The sequence below is a fragment of the Marmota marmota genome, unplaced genomic scaffold, assembly GCF_001458135.2.
Source record: "Marmota marmota marmota unplaced genomic scaffold, marMar, whole genome shotgun sequence".
Taxonomy (NCBI): domain Eukaryota; kingdom Metazoa; phylum Chordata; class Mammalia; order Rodentia; family Sciuridae; genus Marmota; species Marmota marmota.
Window position 1 is genome coordinate 128472 of NW_026006000.1, and position 18395 is coordinate 146866.

General features: G+C 41.6%; 1 pseudogene; it reads left to right on the plus strand.

Annotated features, from left to right (window-relative positions):
• Nucleotides 1–8671: 8671 nt before the first annotated feature.
• On the plus strand, nt 8672–9768 carry LOC107161059 (annotated as a pseudogene).
• The last annotated feature ends 8627 nt before the right edge of the window (nt 9769–18395 follow it).

An 18395-nucleotide genomic window follows, 5' to 3' on the forward strand; every position in this document is an offset into this window, starting at 1 on the left:
TCTGAGATGGTCAGTGATGGGGATATGCTGAAGGGACCAGGAGCCAACAGAAGGCTCTCAATGGCCCAGATGGACCAGCCTGAGCAACCAGAGAGAGTCGTTCTGCATTGTCACCCAGTGCGCAGTGACGTTCCCGAGTCATGCTGATGTCACAGGAACTTGGTCAACAGGGGGCTGGGCTCAGCTACCTGCGGGTTCCAAGTCGCTGAGGTAAATGTGCAGCCACTGGGCCCAGGACACTGCCCTCCACAGGTGGACAGGAGAGGAAGGGCCATGTTGGTCTGAAGCGTCCCCTCGAGCCAGCCAGGAGTTGGCACTCAACGCCAACTGGACACATCCACAGCGAGCACATCTGCAGACACAAGGGTATGGTGTACTCCCCACACCTAGGGTCTCAGTCAGGCCATGAGCTCAGCTGAGGGACATGAGCAGAGCAGCTTATGTGTCCTCCCCCAAACTGTTGAGGTCACCAAGAACAAGGGCCATTGAAGAAAAGGTCACCGCCCAGAGAAGCCTCTAGAGATGGGATACCAAGGCCCCTGGCTGGGATTTTAGAACAGAAAAAGGGGCATCAGGTAAAATGGAATATGGTGGTGCAGGTGGTGACTAGGTGCCAACTACAAAGGATGATGGGTGACACACAGGAATACACTGCTCTGCAAATCTAAAACTGTTCTAAAATTCTAAGTTCCCCCCTTGTGGCACTGGCCATTGAACCCAGGCCTCACATGGTTGTAAAAAATTCCAAGAAGCCGTGTGCAGTGGGGCTGGCCTGTCATCCCAGCAGCTTTGGAGGCTGAGGCAGGAGGATCACAATTGGAGGCCAGCCTCAACAATTTAGCTGGGCCCTAAGCAACTCAGCAAGACCCTGTCTCTAAATAGAATATAAAATAGGGCTGAGAATATGGCTCAGAGGTTAAGTGACCCTAGGTTCAATCCCTGATACCCCCCCCAAAAAGATGGAAGCCGACTGGCCATGAGAGCCCAGAGCACCCTGGGCCACAGCACCTCCCTTGGTGTGTGGAACTGGCTTCACTTGAGTCCTGGGTATTTGGAGGTCGCTGCACATCTTCAGATTTGACTTCTAAGGGCAGGTTTCGCCCAGGCCCCTCATCTGACCCAGGCCCCAACCTTTCCCAGGAGCAGGCCAGAGGCTGCAGTGACAGCAGGCCCCAGCTGTGGGTTGAGACAGAGATGCCCTTGTGACCAGAGGGGTCTTCTCATTCCTGCTCCTCAAGTGTCAGCGAGGTGGTCCACTGGCTCTGGGCAGAGGTGGCCCTGGGTGGGCAGGTGGGGTGGCTGAAGGGCCTGATGACCAAATTCTTCTCCCAGAGGAAGTGTTGATGAGTGACCCATTGCTCAAGGTGGGCAGTGTCTCCATCCATTAGAGGCAGGACAAAGCCCGGGCGGGAGCAGAGGATTTGTCACATCTTGTTGCGCTGACACGCCATCTAGCGGCCATGTCAGCACCACCCCCAATTTTTGCGCCATTTCAGCTTGAGCCTGAAAAATGGTTGTGATGTTTATGTGAAGGGGACTGGTCCCTGGAAGTGGTTGAGGTGGTCACAGCTGGGCCCAGGCTCTTGGGTACCTCCCAGCAAGGGATTTGGTGGCCCATCAATCCCATCTTCCTGCCGGCTCCCAGGGGCCCCTGTGGGAGTGAGAACCGAGGACAGGAAGGGCTTTTTTTTTGGCACAAGTACTGAACCCAGGGTCCCTTACCCACTGACCCCCGTCCCCAGCCCTTTTTATATTTTACTTAGAGCCAGGGTCTCACTGAGTTGCTCAGGGCCTCTCTAAGTTGCTGAGGCTGGCCTCCAACTTTCAATCCTCCCTCCTCAGCCTCCAAAATGCTGAGATGAAAGGTATTTGCAATCCATCTGGGCTCCTTTCTGTTATTGAGCCGTCACTCTGCCCATGGGCAGATTGGCGCCTTAAGTGTCACGTGATTCATGGGAACACTGGTGGCAATGGTGAGGGATGTCATGGGACCCTGTGCAGGACGCAGGGGATGCAGGGCGGCTGTAGGCCTGGGGACATGCAGGGGGACCCCTAGAGCTCTGCACCCACGCGGTGCTCATCCAAGGTCCCAAGGGACTTCAGCAGGGGCGGGGGCGGGGGCTGGAGTGCAGTGACAACCAGGCAGGCTTCCCGACCCCACCCCTGCTTGCTCGAGACTCAGCCACCATCCTTGTCCCTTGTGGACCCCTTTCCCCATTGCCCCAGCCATTGGAGAACCCCAGATCCCAGCCGGGGTGGGATCCCCTACAACTACAGTAGCGTCAGGCTGAGCTTCAATCCAAGCCCCTGGCTGGCCATGAAGGAGCAGGCAGCAGCACTCCACGTGGGTGGGGACCCTGCCTCTTACAGGACCACCCTCCTCTAGGCCAAGTTCCTTGCACTGTGGGTACCATTATGAGAAGCCACACTTCTCCTTCCACAGGGAAAGGCCCAGAAGGTGAACTCACTGGCCCTCTGTAGAGCCTCCCTGAGCTGCTTCTGAGCTGCCAGATGGGGCCTCTCCTGGGCTGGCCACTTGTCCCCTGCAAGTCTTCCTGTCTTGAGGATAGTGAAGGAAGGAATTGAAGTGTTTAGGACAAAGGTCCACCAAAAAGGTATTGGATATTCCCTGGAAATTCAAATGTGGCTGGGCCTCCTAGTTTTATCTACTAAATTCAGCAACCATTACTGTAGCTGGGTCTTCATATATATGTCCCTACTAGCATATTGGCACATTGTTCTGTTTCTATTCTTTATTTTGAAAAATGTCACCCATCAAAGTTGAAATAGCACCATGAACCCCTGAGTTCCCTTCATAGGATCCCAGAGTTGTTCATGTTCTGCAAAATCTCTTTCTCTCTGCATACCCCTTTTCTCTGTATATATGTTTCTTTCTTTTTTTCTCTCAGTCTATATTCTGTCTGTCCCCATCTCTTTTCTCTCCTCTTTCTCTCTTCTTTATCTGTTTGTTTCTATTTTCTGTCTTCCCCCTTATATCTGTCTATCTCTGAGTCTCACTCTTTTCATGTCTTCTTGTCTTTGTCTGTCTCTTTTTCTTCCCCCCCCCCTTCTTCCCTTCCTACCTCAAATTTAACAATATCCCTCCATTCACAGGAACAGGAGGTAGGATTTTAACACTTCTTTCTTCGAATCCAGTGTTCTCTCATTTTCCTACATGCCTTTCTGCATTATTCAGGTCAATGTGTGCTGCATTTGACTGGACACAAATCACAAGCCACTCAAGCAGGAACAAATTTTATCTCCAAACTCCCCCGAATGCCACCCACGCGGACCTTCCAGGGACACCACACACCAACCGGAACTCTCTCCACTGGAACTTCACCAACCAACGTGAACTCCCCAGGAATCCCCATGAGAACTCCAAAGTAGAGGCCCCTTGAGACAGCAGGAGTCTATATACAATTGAATACACAGCCTGTTTCAATCCAGCATCATCCAGCCACAGCAATTATACACAGCTTAACTTAATTATCATCATCTTAATGGCTTGCCTCTCAACCATTGCTTCTGGCAAAATGCCAGGGACCACCATTCTGACTCAGCTGTGGCTCTCAATATCTACCCCCTTCTGTTTAATTAAACAACAAACATGTGGCTTAGGGACTGTGCCTGTCTTAGGTTGTCCAATACTACATATGGTCCTTACATGTCATCGGATGTGCTGACCTCAAGGCTTCAGCCTCCTGTCTTAGGTTGGTACAATTGCAATTGGATCTTACCCATCATTGACTACTGGCCCAGCATATAGCCATACTTGTGGATAGGACTTTGCACCAGTGAGGTTCTTTGCCTCACCTCTGTTGGCCACCAAATTTGGCCTTTGCACCTGTGGGGGGTGAGGTTCTTTGTCTCACCTCTGTTGGCCCCCAATTTTAGCTGAGGGACCATCACAAGCAGAAGGGAGGGGGATACAGAAATGCCACAACACCAAGCCAACTTATGGCTCCTTTTGGAAAAATTGTACCATCGATGACACCATCAGCAAAGATATCCCAGCACTACCACAATTCGCTGCACCAACAGATAGTTCACAATGCATACAAGTGATACATAGTCCAGGCAAGTTCTGCAAGCAGTCAAAGCAGAGGAATCTATTAATATGTCCATTTCCTCCCAAAGCAAATTGACTTTTTGATTGAGCATCACTTGTTGAGTTACATTATTCATTGATGCATCAGTTTATACAGTTTGTTGTGATAGCTATCACAGAAGCTGTAGTTTGGTTTTATCTTTGTCTTCACTGGCACTGGGATGATGGCTAAAAAAAATTATGTAATATTCCAGCAGGCACTAAAAGAAAGCAATTTTCTAAACAATTTAGTATCCTGAATATAATTAGATATAATGAAAAGGAAAGGTGAAAGTAAACAAACAGGTCTGTTATCCTCCTTTTTTGTTCACATATTAAAATAATCCTCAACAGTTTTTTTTTACCCAATTTAAATTAAATCATTTAAATTGCATGAATAATAATAAAAAAATATTTGGATCCATTTTTTTCATGAGCACTTCTCATATATGATATATGGACATATGCACATACAGTCATACAACACAAAACACAAGTGTGCACACATAATACAATACATACAACACATAACATAATAGTAAAGGCCTTGTAGCTTTCCACAGGTGAAATCTCAATTGCAATGTTTAAAAACTCCATAGTAAAAAAATAGAACTGATCAGAAAAACATTAACCTAGGTCTGTATGAGCTCAAAAAATAAAGTAGAAGTTTATGATGTGGGAAAGGGCAATAATAAAATAGATACTGAAAAAAGCATCCTGGTTACCACCTAGGTTTGATTCTTTGTTTGATATTCCATCCTTCTTCCTGTAACTTGCATAATGGGTCTGAAGGTATTCCCACAAGAAAGCCCCAAGATTTTTTACATTTGAAATAGGCTTTAATGGTGTTCATTATTCATTAGCCTCCAGGTGTGGGAGAACCACTGTCGCAGATGTAAGGATATCAGCTGTTCTGGGTTTGAGCCAAATCATCTTCTTTTTGGTATGTAGAAATCACTTTAGTTAATTTCTCTGGAATCCAAATCAGCTGCTGTTCTCCTTGTGGAAACACACAAACAGACCCCTGACTCCAGACAATCACTGGGTCAGGACCTTTCCATTGTCCTGTTAGAATATCCTTCCAAAGTACCTTGGGTTTATGTACATTTTTGGGACACATGTGCCTTTCTGCAGCACTAAGACCTAATGAATCCAAATTTAAAAAGTTTAGAGCGAAAAGAGTTATTTTAAGTTTATCTTTGGGGGATATATACCCCTTTCCAATTCCCTCTTTTTGCTTTAATAAGTACATTTTAATAGTTTGAGGAACTCTTTCAACTATACCTTGTCCCTGTGGATTGTATGGGATTCTTGCTATATGAGTAATGCCAAATGATGAGCAAAATTGTTTTAAAGAGGTAGAAGTATAACCAGGGACATTAGCTGTTTTTAACTGTTTTGGAATGCCCACAGTGGCAAGATTTTGTAAGCAATGAGCTATAATATCTTTATTTTTTTCTCTGGCATGAAGGGGGCCCATCAAAAATCCAGAAGAAGTATCAAATATAACATGCAAATATTTTAATTTTCCAAATTCTTGCAAATGTGTGATGTCATCTGCCAAATATGGTTAGGTATCAGTCCTCTAGAATTGATTCCAAGATTAACTTGTGGTTAAAAAGGTCACACAATTTTGACATTGTTTTATTATTTGTCTAGCTTGTTCTTTAGTTATTTTAAAATGCTTTTGTAAAGTATTAGCATTGACATGGAATATTTTATGAAAATTTGTAGCTTCTTGAAATGTAGAGAAAATATGTATGTCATGTGTAGTTTTATCTGCTAAATCATTGCCCAAACTAAGGGCTTCAGGCAATCCTGTATGTGCTCTGATATGTACTATAAAGAATGAATCTTTCCTATCCCAGATTAGACTTTGTATAGTGGAAAACAAAGAGAAAACAGTAGAGGAAGGGAGTCTGTATATCTTCAAGGGATACTATAGCGTTAAGTATATACTGACTATCAGAAAATAAATTAAATACAGAATCTTTAAACATCACAAAAGCTTCTAATACTGCATTAAGCTCTACCTTTGAGCTGATTGTTTGGGTAGTAAAAATGTAAAAGTTTGATCGGGGTAACTACTGTTGCTGTACCATTATTTGACCCATCAGTGAATATATTTGGAGCATTCATGATAGGTGTTTTTCTTGTCATTTGGAAAAACTACAGCATGAGAAGACCAAAAAGACAACAAAGGATTGGATGGTAGGTAGTTATCAAATGAAACATTCGATTTACACATGATTATTGCCCAAGAATTAACTAACTCATTAACTAACTCATCAATTTGATCCATTGTATATGGAGTAATAATTTTATTGGAAGAAATTCCAAACACTCCCTTTGCTGCTTTTATTCCTTTGAGTATTAATTGTCCTACAGCCTCAGGATACCTAGTAAGAATTGTGTTAGGAGAATAAGATAAATGTATCCATAATAATGGGCCTTCTTGCCAAAATACTCCTGTAGGAATATTTTTTGGTAGTACAATAAATAATGAAGGCAAACTTATATCAATTGTATCCAAATGCATATTTTCCATATATGTTTCAATGATTTTTAATGTCTCTCTTGCTTCAGGCATTAACATGCGGGGTGAATTTGGATCTGATGGACCTTTTAGGATATCAAATAAAGGTCCCAACTTTCCTGTTGGTATGCCTAGATAAGGCCTTATCCAATTTATGTCTCCTAATAACTTTTGAAAGTCATTAAGTGATTTGTGTTGATCTACTCGTATTTGAATTTTTGGTGGACAGACCATGGTTGAGGATAATAGAACTCCTAAATAATTAATTGGATAATTTAATTGTACTTTATCTATTGCTATCTCTAGATTATATTTTTTTAATGTTTGTAATTGTGGCATAACATTGTAGCAATGTGTTTTTATCTTTGTGTGCTAATAATACATCATCCATATAGTGAAATATTTGTAGTTCAGGATATTGATTTCTAAGTGGCTGGATTTCTTAACATAAATTTGACACATAGTTGGGCTGTTAGCCATCCCTTGAGGGAGTAATTTCCATTCATATCTCTGATCAGGACCTTCATGATTCAATGCAGGGATAGTAAATGCGAATCGTGGACTATCCTCAGGATGAATTGGAATTGAAAAAAAAAACAATCTTTAATATCTATAGATAAAACATACCAAGTTTTTGGCAAAGCAGACAATTGAGGAATCCCTGATTGAGCAGGTCCCATAATAACAATCTCATTATTAATGGCTCTTAAATCTTGCAATAATCTCCATTTACCAGATTTCTTTTTAATGACAAAAATGGGAGTATTATGGGGAGATATGGAAGGTTGTATATGTCCCTCTGCTAATTGTTGTTTGATCAGGTCATGGGCTGCTTGTATCTTTTCTTTATTCAGGGGCCACTGAGGAACCCATACTGGTCTTTCTGATTTCCAAGTAATTTTTATTGTCTCAATGACCCCTCCTGAAAACCCAATCCATGTCTATCTATTTCTTGATCTATTTGTATTGGTACCACTATACTTTGTCCTTTTTCTCCTAATCCTTTTCCTTTCTGTCTCAGGATCCCATCTATCAACTACTGAGGTTGGGGCCACCCAGCATAAGTTGTCTCCATAGGTGGAGCTGTTGGTTGGACACTTATGCCCTCTGGTGATAGAAAGGTGTTAGTAGCAGCCTCCTGTTGTAATATTTCCCCTGATAGTCCTTCCTCCTTTAAATTTTCTTCCTCTGTCTGACTAACTCTAGAGACCTTCTCTTTTACTTGATCTAACATGTCTTCTACCATAGTCTAAACTGAAGGCTTTGGACTAGGCAAACAAAATTTTATCATCATCCACAATGGCAATGTGCCAACTGGCAGAGTTCCTGGGTTTTTCTTTTTCCTCTCCCTTAAATGTTCTCCATGATGGTCCCATTGTGATACATTCCACAATTCCTCCTTAAAAAGCCATGGGCTACATTTTTGTATTATATCAACATATGCCCTAACTACTCTTGATTTTACTGGGGTGCCTCCTTCCTCTAACAATTTACTTAACATTCTTTCAGTTTGTTTTTTGCAAATTTCTGACCCCATATTTCTGCTACAAGGATAACACAACCCAACAAGATAACACAAAACAAAACCGAAACAGAATGAAACAAAAACGGAACAAAAAATTGTTGTATCAGTTTTTCTATTTTCTTGATATGTGTAGACATGGTTTATCTCTATCTCTTCCTCAGGGCTGAACAACTTTAAACACTGAGCCAACCATTTTTCCCAGTTTGCCTGAGAAAGTTCTAGGGACAGGCAGCCTAAAAAAAAAAAAAAAAAAAAAAAACCAGAACAAATCAATACAATGTGTTCTACTGTAAATTGTTCCCCTAGTCAAGCAACATATTCAAGTGAGGTTTGATTATTTTCATTAACCACTAATGAAAGAGAGTAACTCTCTTTCTCTTTCTTTTTAGAAATACAATATTACACATACTACAGAACTTCTAGGAATAATTTATCTGCTGAGTTGTGAGACTGGAGGAGTTTGAGTTCCTGTTGAGACTTTTTCAACAACTGAGACTTTTTTAGTGGCCCAGAGAGAAATCTCAAAATGGCAACATACCACAGCCAATCCTGCTGGTCAAACAAAAACATTCTGAGGTTACTGAAAAATATAGAGAATAATGTCCAATGCAATGATAATGAAACATTCAAGACAACCATTTCAAATATGGACTGGGAAAAAATAGCTTTTAAGCATTTCTCTGCAGAAATGTGTGAAGGCAAGTGCTTAGAGATTTCTAGTAAATTGAGGAAGTTACGTACATTGAGAGACTTAGTTCTGGAAGGCAAAGAATGTGTTAAAATTCCCACAAAATGCAAAAAATATGAGAAACATCCAGACTTCCCCCCAAAAAAACCCTGACTGCTTACATCCACTTCTATAAGAAGAATTGGGCCCAGTATTCATTCCCAAGAGCACCCTGAGCTGAACAACAAGGAGTTGACCAAGATCCTGACTGAGAAATACAAGCAGTTACCAGAAGAAATAAAGCATAAATATATTGAGGATTTTCAGAAGGACAAACAGGAATTTGAAGAAAAACTGGCTTGTTTCAAAGACAATCACCCTGATCTAGCTCATGTCTCCAAAATATCTGATGTGTATAAGAGATGCCAAACCAAAGCCAGAAAGAAGTTACAAGGAAATGTAGAAAATGTGAGATCTATAGCAGAAACTGATAGATTTTCTGAGAAGGTGAAATTTCATGGAGAGCCTAAGAAGTCTCCTATGAATGGATATCACAGATTTCATCAAGATTCATGGTCTAGTAGGGAGCTGCAACATTTTCCCCTGAGGGAGCACATGGTAGAGATTGAGAGGTGCTGGCAGCATGTCCCACAGAGTATGAAGGAACTATTGGAACTAAAAGACATGCTGAAGAGTTGCAGAAACAGTACAGGGTGGACCTGGACCTCTGGATCATGAGTTTGTCACTAAAGGAGTATGCCATCTACAAAGAGACTAGCTATGGGAAGTGTAAAAACATAACCAATGCAGGAGGCCCTAACTCCAAGTTCAAACGAATAGATCAACAGTCCCCATCAGCTGAAAGTCTGCAAGAAGACCTTGAAAAGAAGCAGGGACTGAAGTCTCCAGGGAGGGACTCACCCAACACTGCTCAGATGGCAATCAACTAACAACTATCATCCCTCACAAGGGTCAGCAAAGAACAAGTAGAAAGAGGATGAAGGAAGTGACTCCATAGACTCTAGGAGCAGAGATGAAACTGGATGTGGTGGGTCTGAGGGCAGTGGCTCTAGCTCATCTCCCTGGGGCAATCCTTAGACTTAGACTTCATCTTTGTTCATACTCTATGTTGTTATGTTGATGGAACTATCAACAAAAAGGAGTTCAGGTTGGAAAGAAGGGAATGTGAATCACTAGTATCTATGACAGTTTTGTAAACTGGGAAAGGAAAACCCATCTAGAAGAATATTATATATTATATATAATATTATATATAATATTAGATATTATATATATCTCCCACCTCTTCCTCATATCCTTGCCAACATGAATGTGTTCTCTGATACAAGGAGGTTGATTCATAGTGTGGTTGGGAGCAGGAGCATGGAAGGATTAAACAAACTCTAGATAGCGCAAAGGAGAGGTAGGGAAAGGAAGGGAGCATGGGGGTAGAAAAAAATGGTGGAATGAGATGGTCATCATTACTTTCATACATGTATGAGGACACAAATAGTGTGAATATACTTTGTATACAACCAGAGACAAGAATAATTGTGCTCTATATATGTTATGTGAATTGCAATGTATTCTGCTGTCATTTATAAAAAATTAGAATAAAAGAAAAAAGATTGTAAGATTACAGAGTGAGATAATTGTGGTATGGAATGCACACAAAAATACACTGAGTATTCTTGAAGTAAGTTTTGCTTTCACTTTTAGGCTTGCAGTAATGATAGGCAGCTACCCATAAACCTATGACAACACCAGTCTGTGCAATTATTACTCAGGATTCTTGTACTGAATCTAGAATAAGAATTATTGTTTTGTGTTTTGGGTAGGTACCTTAAAAAAATCTACCAACTCCTGGTATCTCTTTCCCACCTGGGAATGGGCAGAGTTATACAGGCAGAAATATCTGTGTGTGTGTGTGTGTGTGTGTGTGTGTGTGTACGCAATAGTCTTTGCTATTTCCATATTTTGCTCTCATGAATGTTATAATCATAGTAGTTGTATCATTTTTGTATGAAAAACATTGAGTTTTGTGTGCTTAAGTTGTTCTTAACTATGTTTTTAGAATTTGTTTCTTAACTGATACATTAAAGCATAAAAATTGTACATATAAATGAAGTGCTGTGTTATGTTTTGATATCTGTATACATTGTATAATTTTTTTTTTTGAGAGAGAGAGAGAGAGAGAGAATTTTTTAATATTTTACTTTTTAGTTTTCGGCAGACACAACATCTTTGTTTGTATGTGGTGCTGAGTATGGAACCCGGGCTGCACACATGCCAGGCAAGAGTGCTACCACTTGAGCCACATCCCCAGCCCCTGTAGAATTTTTAAATTAGGTCATATCTACTTATTTCCTCAACATGTTATCATTAGAATACATTTAAAATTCTTTTTTCTTGTTTTTTGAAATGTACAGAACTCACGTTGTTCCTAACTATTCTAGTTAGTTACTATTTATAATTTTTTCTCAGTTTACAATCATTTTTAGAAAATAATGGCAACATTTCCAGTTGCTGCATATCTGCCGTATTTTCACTTCTAAATATGTTTTAGGAATACCAGAACAATATCAAGAAACACCAGTGATATGTTCTGGATTTTATTCTGTCTTTTAAGCTAAAGCTTACTTGATATCTAATGATAAAAATCATGGCGATTGCCACCGCCAGGGCCAGTTCCTCTGGGCGGTGCTGCAGAGCCTGGCCTGTGCGGGGCAGTCAGGGTCCCCCTGTGAACAGGTGGTGGCAGGGAGGGGGCGGGACCTGGTTGGAGGGGGGGCGGGGCCGGCCTCTGGCTCCTTCTTCCTCAGCGTGTGGCTGGTGGCAGCCAAGAAGTTCAGTTCACGCACTCTTCACCTGCTGTTTCTCTTTCTGGCTAGCTTGGCCTCATCTGAGCCTCATTGTTTATGTATCAATGTGGCGAAATGGCGGGAGGTCAGGGCCCCTGACCTGGACTCATTGGGTGGCTTTGTAGGAAAATATCTGTCCATGGGGAGTCTGAGAGATGCTTGATGCCTGGGGAGTTTCTCTTTTCTGTTTGGAGACCAGTGCTAAGCCTCAGGACTGGGTCTGGGAGAGGTGGGATAAGGTCAGAATTTGAGAAGGCACCACCAAGGCCTGTTCTGGACTACGTGTGGGGACCAGGTGAGAACCTGGCATGGCTGCAGAACCTATCCATCACCCACCCACCCTGGGCAGACAAGTGGGAGTGATTATTCCCAAATGCCCTGAAATCCAGACTCAATACTGTCCCACCTGCAGGCCCCAGGCATGAAGAGGTTTGCCTATTTTGATGTACTTTGTTGACATCAGAACCCACCTTGGGTCATTGGGACTGTTATAGTATCCTGGCTTTGTTTGTTTATTTTTACTCCATACCCCATTAATGAATATTAAGGGGAAATTTTTTTTTGCTCACTGGTTCTAAAGGAAGAAATCCCCGCTCTAGTAAAAAGACTGAGGCACGTATATACATGGATGTCAAATCGGATATTTACAAATATCTAAGTTGTTACCAATACATAGAAATTTCACTTTCTGGAAATGTAGTGGTTGTGTACTTCCTACCAGGAGACATGTTTTGAGGGTGAATTTCTTCCTATTTGCTATTTGCTTTGAAGCAGCCTAGAAGCAAGGCCTTTGTAAAGGCTCTTTCTTAGATAAGCTTCAGGTTCAAAATTCCAAATAGATGAGCAATCTCTACGTTCAAAACCAAATGTAGTATTTGAAGTTAACTGAAGTTTATGTAGGTTACAAGAATAGCTCTTGAACGTAAATGCACAATGCAATGATGCCATGGTGTAGTTTTCTAATAAGTTATTGTTGGGCCTACTAGACTGGAAGTTTTCTGCCTAAAATTGAATACCACTTGTGCATTCAGAAACAAATTACAGATATGTAGAAAATCTAAATGTAATAAAAATGATAAAAATCATGCTGATATACATATTTAAATATAAATTTTGACACATTAAGAAAACATATTTCTTATTATTGGTTTTAATATACTGTGCTTAATAATTCATCCATTTCTTTTTCTCTTATATCAAGGTGAGTTTTCTTAGGTGTATTAGGCAGGTTTATGCACAGAAATAGGACTTGCATACAGGCATAGAGAGATTGCTTCATTGTGAGGAAATGGCTCACATAGTTATGGAGGTTGAGAAGTCATATGATATTTTATATGCAAGAAGGACATTCTGAAAATCTGGTGCTATAATTCAGCCTGAGTTTGAAAACCTGAAAACCAGAGGAGTCAGTAATGTAGTCATAGTCCAAGGTAAAGGGAACTATAATGAGGTGTCTCAGCTTTGTCAAGTAAGCAAGAAAAAGTGGAACCTCCCATCATTTGCTTTTTGTTCTATGCAGTCTGTCAGTTGGGTGGATAATTCTCCTTCATTTTGAGAAGGGAAATCTACGTTACTGACTCCACTGAGTGAAGCTGACACATAAAGAAAACTTAATATTGGGGTTGGGGATGTGGCTCAAGTGGTAGCGCACTTGCCTGGCATGCATGCGGCTGGGGTTTGATCCTCAGCACCACATACAAACAAAGATGCTGTGTCTGCCGAAAACTAAAATAAAAAAATAAATATTAAAATTCTCTCTCTCTCTCTCTCTCTCTCTCTCTCTCCCTAAAAAAAGAAAAAGAAAACAGTATTATTAGTAAAGGAAACTGAATTAATGACACACCTCATATTATTCCCTTGTCACATTCCAGAGATAAATTCCCTGGTTATGCTTTTTTATAATTATGACTAGATTTTTATGCAATTCTTTTAGCTCTTCTTTTGGTGGTAATATTATCAGTAAAGAAAATGAAGAATTGTTTGTTGCATATAAGTTTTCCTTGGCAATGATACAACAAAATACCCAAACATACACATCAAACTTACTCAGAGTTAAGAGTAATTAAACATGTACTGATTGCCTACCATGTACACTATAAGAGGTTTTTATACACTTCACTAAAATATAAACATTTTTCCAGTTGTCCATTCATAGAAGCACTCCCATCCACAGGACGGTCTATACTTTCAATGCTCTTTCACAAATAATAGATCTTTGTCCAAATAATTGTATTACATGCCCTGATACATGTTTTATTTCCAAAGATTCCATACAAGTGTGCAATGTCAGTGCATGGCATTCAAGCTGATATTTCTCTACTTAAATTTGGGATGACTTTATTCTCATTCCCTGAGTATCTTTTATCCAATATCAGGGCTTCCTGGTTCCATCATTAAGTAAACTACACAATTTGAATGGCTAGTGCTCAGCAATAATGTTTCTAGGGGGAAGAGAGCTGATTTTTTTGTTTTAAACAGAGCTAGCTTTCAAAAGTAGCTGGTAGTTAGCCAGCATGGTGGTAATGATTATTATCCCAGCACCTTAACAGGCTGAGGCAAGATGATGAAAATCACAAGTTCAAAGCCAGCCTTTGGGCTTAGCAAGACCCTATGCAACTTAGTGAGATCCTGTTATCAAAAGGGTAGAAATGTGGTTTAGTGGTTAAGTGACTCTTGGATTCAATCCCTGAGACAATAAATAAATAAATACTTAATTAAACAGATAAATTCTGTGGTAGTTATTTTAAAGCCCCAAACCTCTCATTTAAATTAAAAAAAAAGACCTTGATCACTCACTGCCATTTTTATTTCTGGAGTGAAGGCAACTGTCTCCAGAGAGTCCAGTGATACCAAGCTCACAGCACAGCACCTCTCAGGTGGTCAATTTTAGATGCTTCTTATCTCTCCAGCCAACCCTGATTTCTCTGGGCCCATTCTACCCCTGCTTGGCTACAAGCTCCTCCCCTCTTATACCTCTATTCAGCCTCTGACCCTCTGTCTACTTTGAGTTTGAACAGAGAATTTTTTCTTGGCTGTGTTCAATCCCTAGCCAGTCAAAACCACACTGCTTTTGATTTGGCATACTGTCAGTAAAAGTCACTAACCAGCCTGTTAGCACAGGTATCACACCTCAATAGCATACTTTGTCACCAACAGGAAAGAGTGTTTAAGTGTTAAGGACACAAAATAAGTAAATACCTGTGAAATAAGCCTAAAATATATGTTTCCTAAGAATATCAGATGTGACTTCAGAGATAAGGGAGTAATTGTCTGAGGCTGTGCAGCTAGCTAGAGGCAGAATCTGGAGCCAAATTCAAAATCATGCCCACGACAAACACAAGGTAAAAGGTAAGAAAATTTTATAAGTAAATCAAAATACAGTCTGGTACACAGCAGATATATTAGGATCTCTTTACAGAACTGTAGACAGAATGCAGGCAGCCTGTATAATGAGAAATGTTGCTTGATGTAACAGAGGATATTATGTACCAAGGATCTTTATTCTCAGTTCTAAAACTAAGTTTGTGGCTTCAAATAATATGCTACTATTTCAGAGTAAAAGGTCCCATCAGCTCCAGATCTATTCTTTTATTTATTTATTAATTTTTGCTATAAGGAATTGAACCAAGAGGTGCTTAAATGCTAGAGTCCTCTTAGCCAAATCCCAGATCTTTATACTTTTTTGTTCACAGACAGGTTTCCACTGAGTTGCTTAGGACCTCTCTGATTATAACTTTCTACTTGAAGTCTCCTTGCCTACATCTTCTAAGCAGCTAGGATGTCAGAGGGAGCACCATCACACTGCCAGTCTTTTCAAGAATTTAGTCACAAGAATAGATCTCACTCATTCCATTATATAAAGTAATAAAGCTGAAGAAGAATTAGGGAAGTACATGAGGTTGAAAGCAAAAGTGGAACAAAAATTTTTACAAGATAATTATTTGAGTTAACTAAATATGAAGTTTCAGATTAACTCACAGAATACAGAACTATTTTGTTTCAGTATTGTACCATCATTAAAAATGCTGAGGTAAGCATGCAGAATTCAGAATATTAAAAAATGCAAGGCTCGATTGCCTGTTGAGGGCCACAGCCGAGTCAGAATGACACATGGCATTTTTGCCAGAAGTAGTGGTTGAGAGGTGAGGCCAGCAAGCTGGATTCGGTTGTATATTAGACCTTTACTGTCTGCCTCAGCCTGCTACTTTGGAGTTCTTGTGGGTATTCCTGGAGAGTTCCCATTGGTTGGGGAAGTGCAGGAGGAGGGATTTCCAGAGGAGGGATTTTCTGGTTGGTGGTTCCTGTAAGAGCCATGTGACATTCTAGAGAGTTCCTGGGGAGCATGTGTGGAGTGTGCTGGTGGAGTTCAGAAATAAAGTTTGTTCCTGCTTCAGTGGCTCATGATTTGTGCCCAGCCAGACTGCAGTTTTTGGTGGCACATGCAGGGAATGCCTGAGGGTAAGTGATAAGGTAAATTGCTCACCCCTGAGGGAAGGCAAGAGAATGGGTGACCATTTCAAAAAACAATGTGTTCTTGTTTTGATTTGTTTTGTTTTTGTTTCAAGCTGCCTATTCCTAGAACTTTCTCAGGCAAACTGGGAAAAATTGTTGGCTCAAGGTTTGAAGTTGTTCGCCCCTGAGGAATAGATAGAAATAGACAACAAATGCACATGTCAAGAAAATAGGAAAATTCATACAACGATTTTTTGTTCTGTTTTTGTTTCATTTTGTTTCAGTTTTGTTTTGTGTTACTTTGTTGGGTTGCGTTATCTTTATAGTAGATTAGAAATTAGTAAAAAACAAACCAAAAGTGTGTTAAGTAAATTGTTAGAGGTTCAGACCATGGAGAAAGACATTTTAGATCAAGTAAAAGAGAAGGTCTCTCAAGCTAGTCAGACAGAGGAAGAACATTTAAAGGAGGAGGAATTATCAGGGAAAAAGTTACAAGAGGAGGCTGCTACTAACACCTTTGCATAAGTGTCCAACCAACTGCTCCACCTATAGAGACAATATATGCTATGGTGCCCCCAACCCCCGTAGTTGATAGATGGGATCCTGAGACAGGACCTCAAAGATTAGTATGCCCTGTACTTGAGCAGGCAGGAGGGCAGCGAATTCACCATGCTTTAGATTTCAAAACAGGAGAGCCAACATGGCGGCGGGCGGGGAAGCAGCGCTTTCAGTACCTCCTCAGTAACGGGGTAAGAGAGACGCATTGATACGATTGGATTCTACCTGCTGAGAGGCTCCTGGAGAAATTCCACTGAAGAGAGACCAGCCGGCAATTGGTAGGATTTTTGGAAGTGACAGTTTGCCCCAGACGAGTGAATCTCCACCACGCGGTGCAGAGGTCTGGACCCGCCAGCCGCTGCCCGCGCGACTCAACTCAGCGACCGCCCACCCGTGGCCCCCGTGACTAGGTGGCTAGCACCCGAGGCGTGGCTCAGCAGGAGCGGCACAGGGACAATAGGAAGAGGTCTCTAGCCAGGCCTTCATGAAGTAGAGAACCAGGAGCTGAAACCAACCAGAGACAGAACAGTCCCACCCCTCCCTTCAGACACTCCGGCAAGGAGCCTGGGACCCGCCATAGCAGAGAGGTGACGTCACCGGAGTTTGGCCGATGGAATTCCTTCCCAGCGGAATCCACTTTAGCAGGTGTGTGACTCCCACCCCCTCCAGATACAAGCAGCCAGGAAACCTTGGGAATCTCCCTGGGGGCGTGTCTGTAGGGAAGCAGAGGGGATTCCCAATCTCCAACTCCCCTTACCGCCAGCGGTGACACCCAAGGTCTTAGCCGCCAGTTTCTGGGGGCATGACCATCAAAGGGGTCCGGAAAAATTAAACCATTGGTCCCCAGATCACCGCACCACAGCACTGGGGCTTAGATGAATGATGGAGAGAGTGCTCAGTCGTTCGGAAAATAGGACATGTGGTGGGACTGCAAGTGTAACCAGATCTTTGGGGAACCGCCTCCGGTGAACAGGAACTGGCTAGCTGGCTGGCAGGAGGAAGGGGGGGAGGGGCTGGAGAAGTGAAACGGCTCTGGACTAACAGGATTGAGAGACTTCCAGGAGCCGCCTTACAGGGATTGCTATTGGCACATAGAGGGCAGAAGCTCGGCACGGAGGGCACAGCTCCGCGTACTGGAAGAGAAAAAAATGGATCTCTAAGACTTCAATTTTTTTCTCTCTTTGTTCTTTTCTCCCCTTTTCCTTCTTTCTTTCCTGTTTCAAGTTTTATTATTCTTTCCATTCTCTTCTAATCTCTCTCTCTCTCTCTCTCCTTCTTTCTTTTTAAGAGTACGTTCCTTCCCCTACCCCCCAACTTTCATCCCAAGCATTACATCTTCCATTACGTGTAATTGTCTAAATGCAAATAGGTGAATGTTTTGAGGCTGATTATAGGGCTCCTAAATACCTAGCTACTACCAACACCCTGATCCAATCACCTGTTAGTATCCCCCTTCAGTAGAGCAATCTTCTAAAGTAGCCAAGACATACTAACCCTCATACCATCATAGCACCTAACCTAAACATAAAATCTTAAGAACAGACAACAAATCACTATATGCATACAGAATCTGGAAGCCTTTTATGAATTGAATGAATCAGCTTTAAAGTACAATAAAGCCCAACATTTCTAGGCATAGTCTCCCATCACAAAGGAGAGACAACAGAGATATACAAAACCAAAACAAATTTATAGGAGAAAGCAGA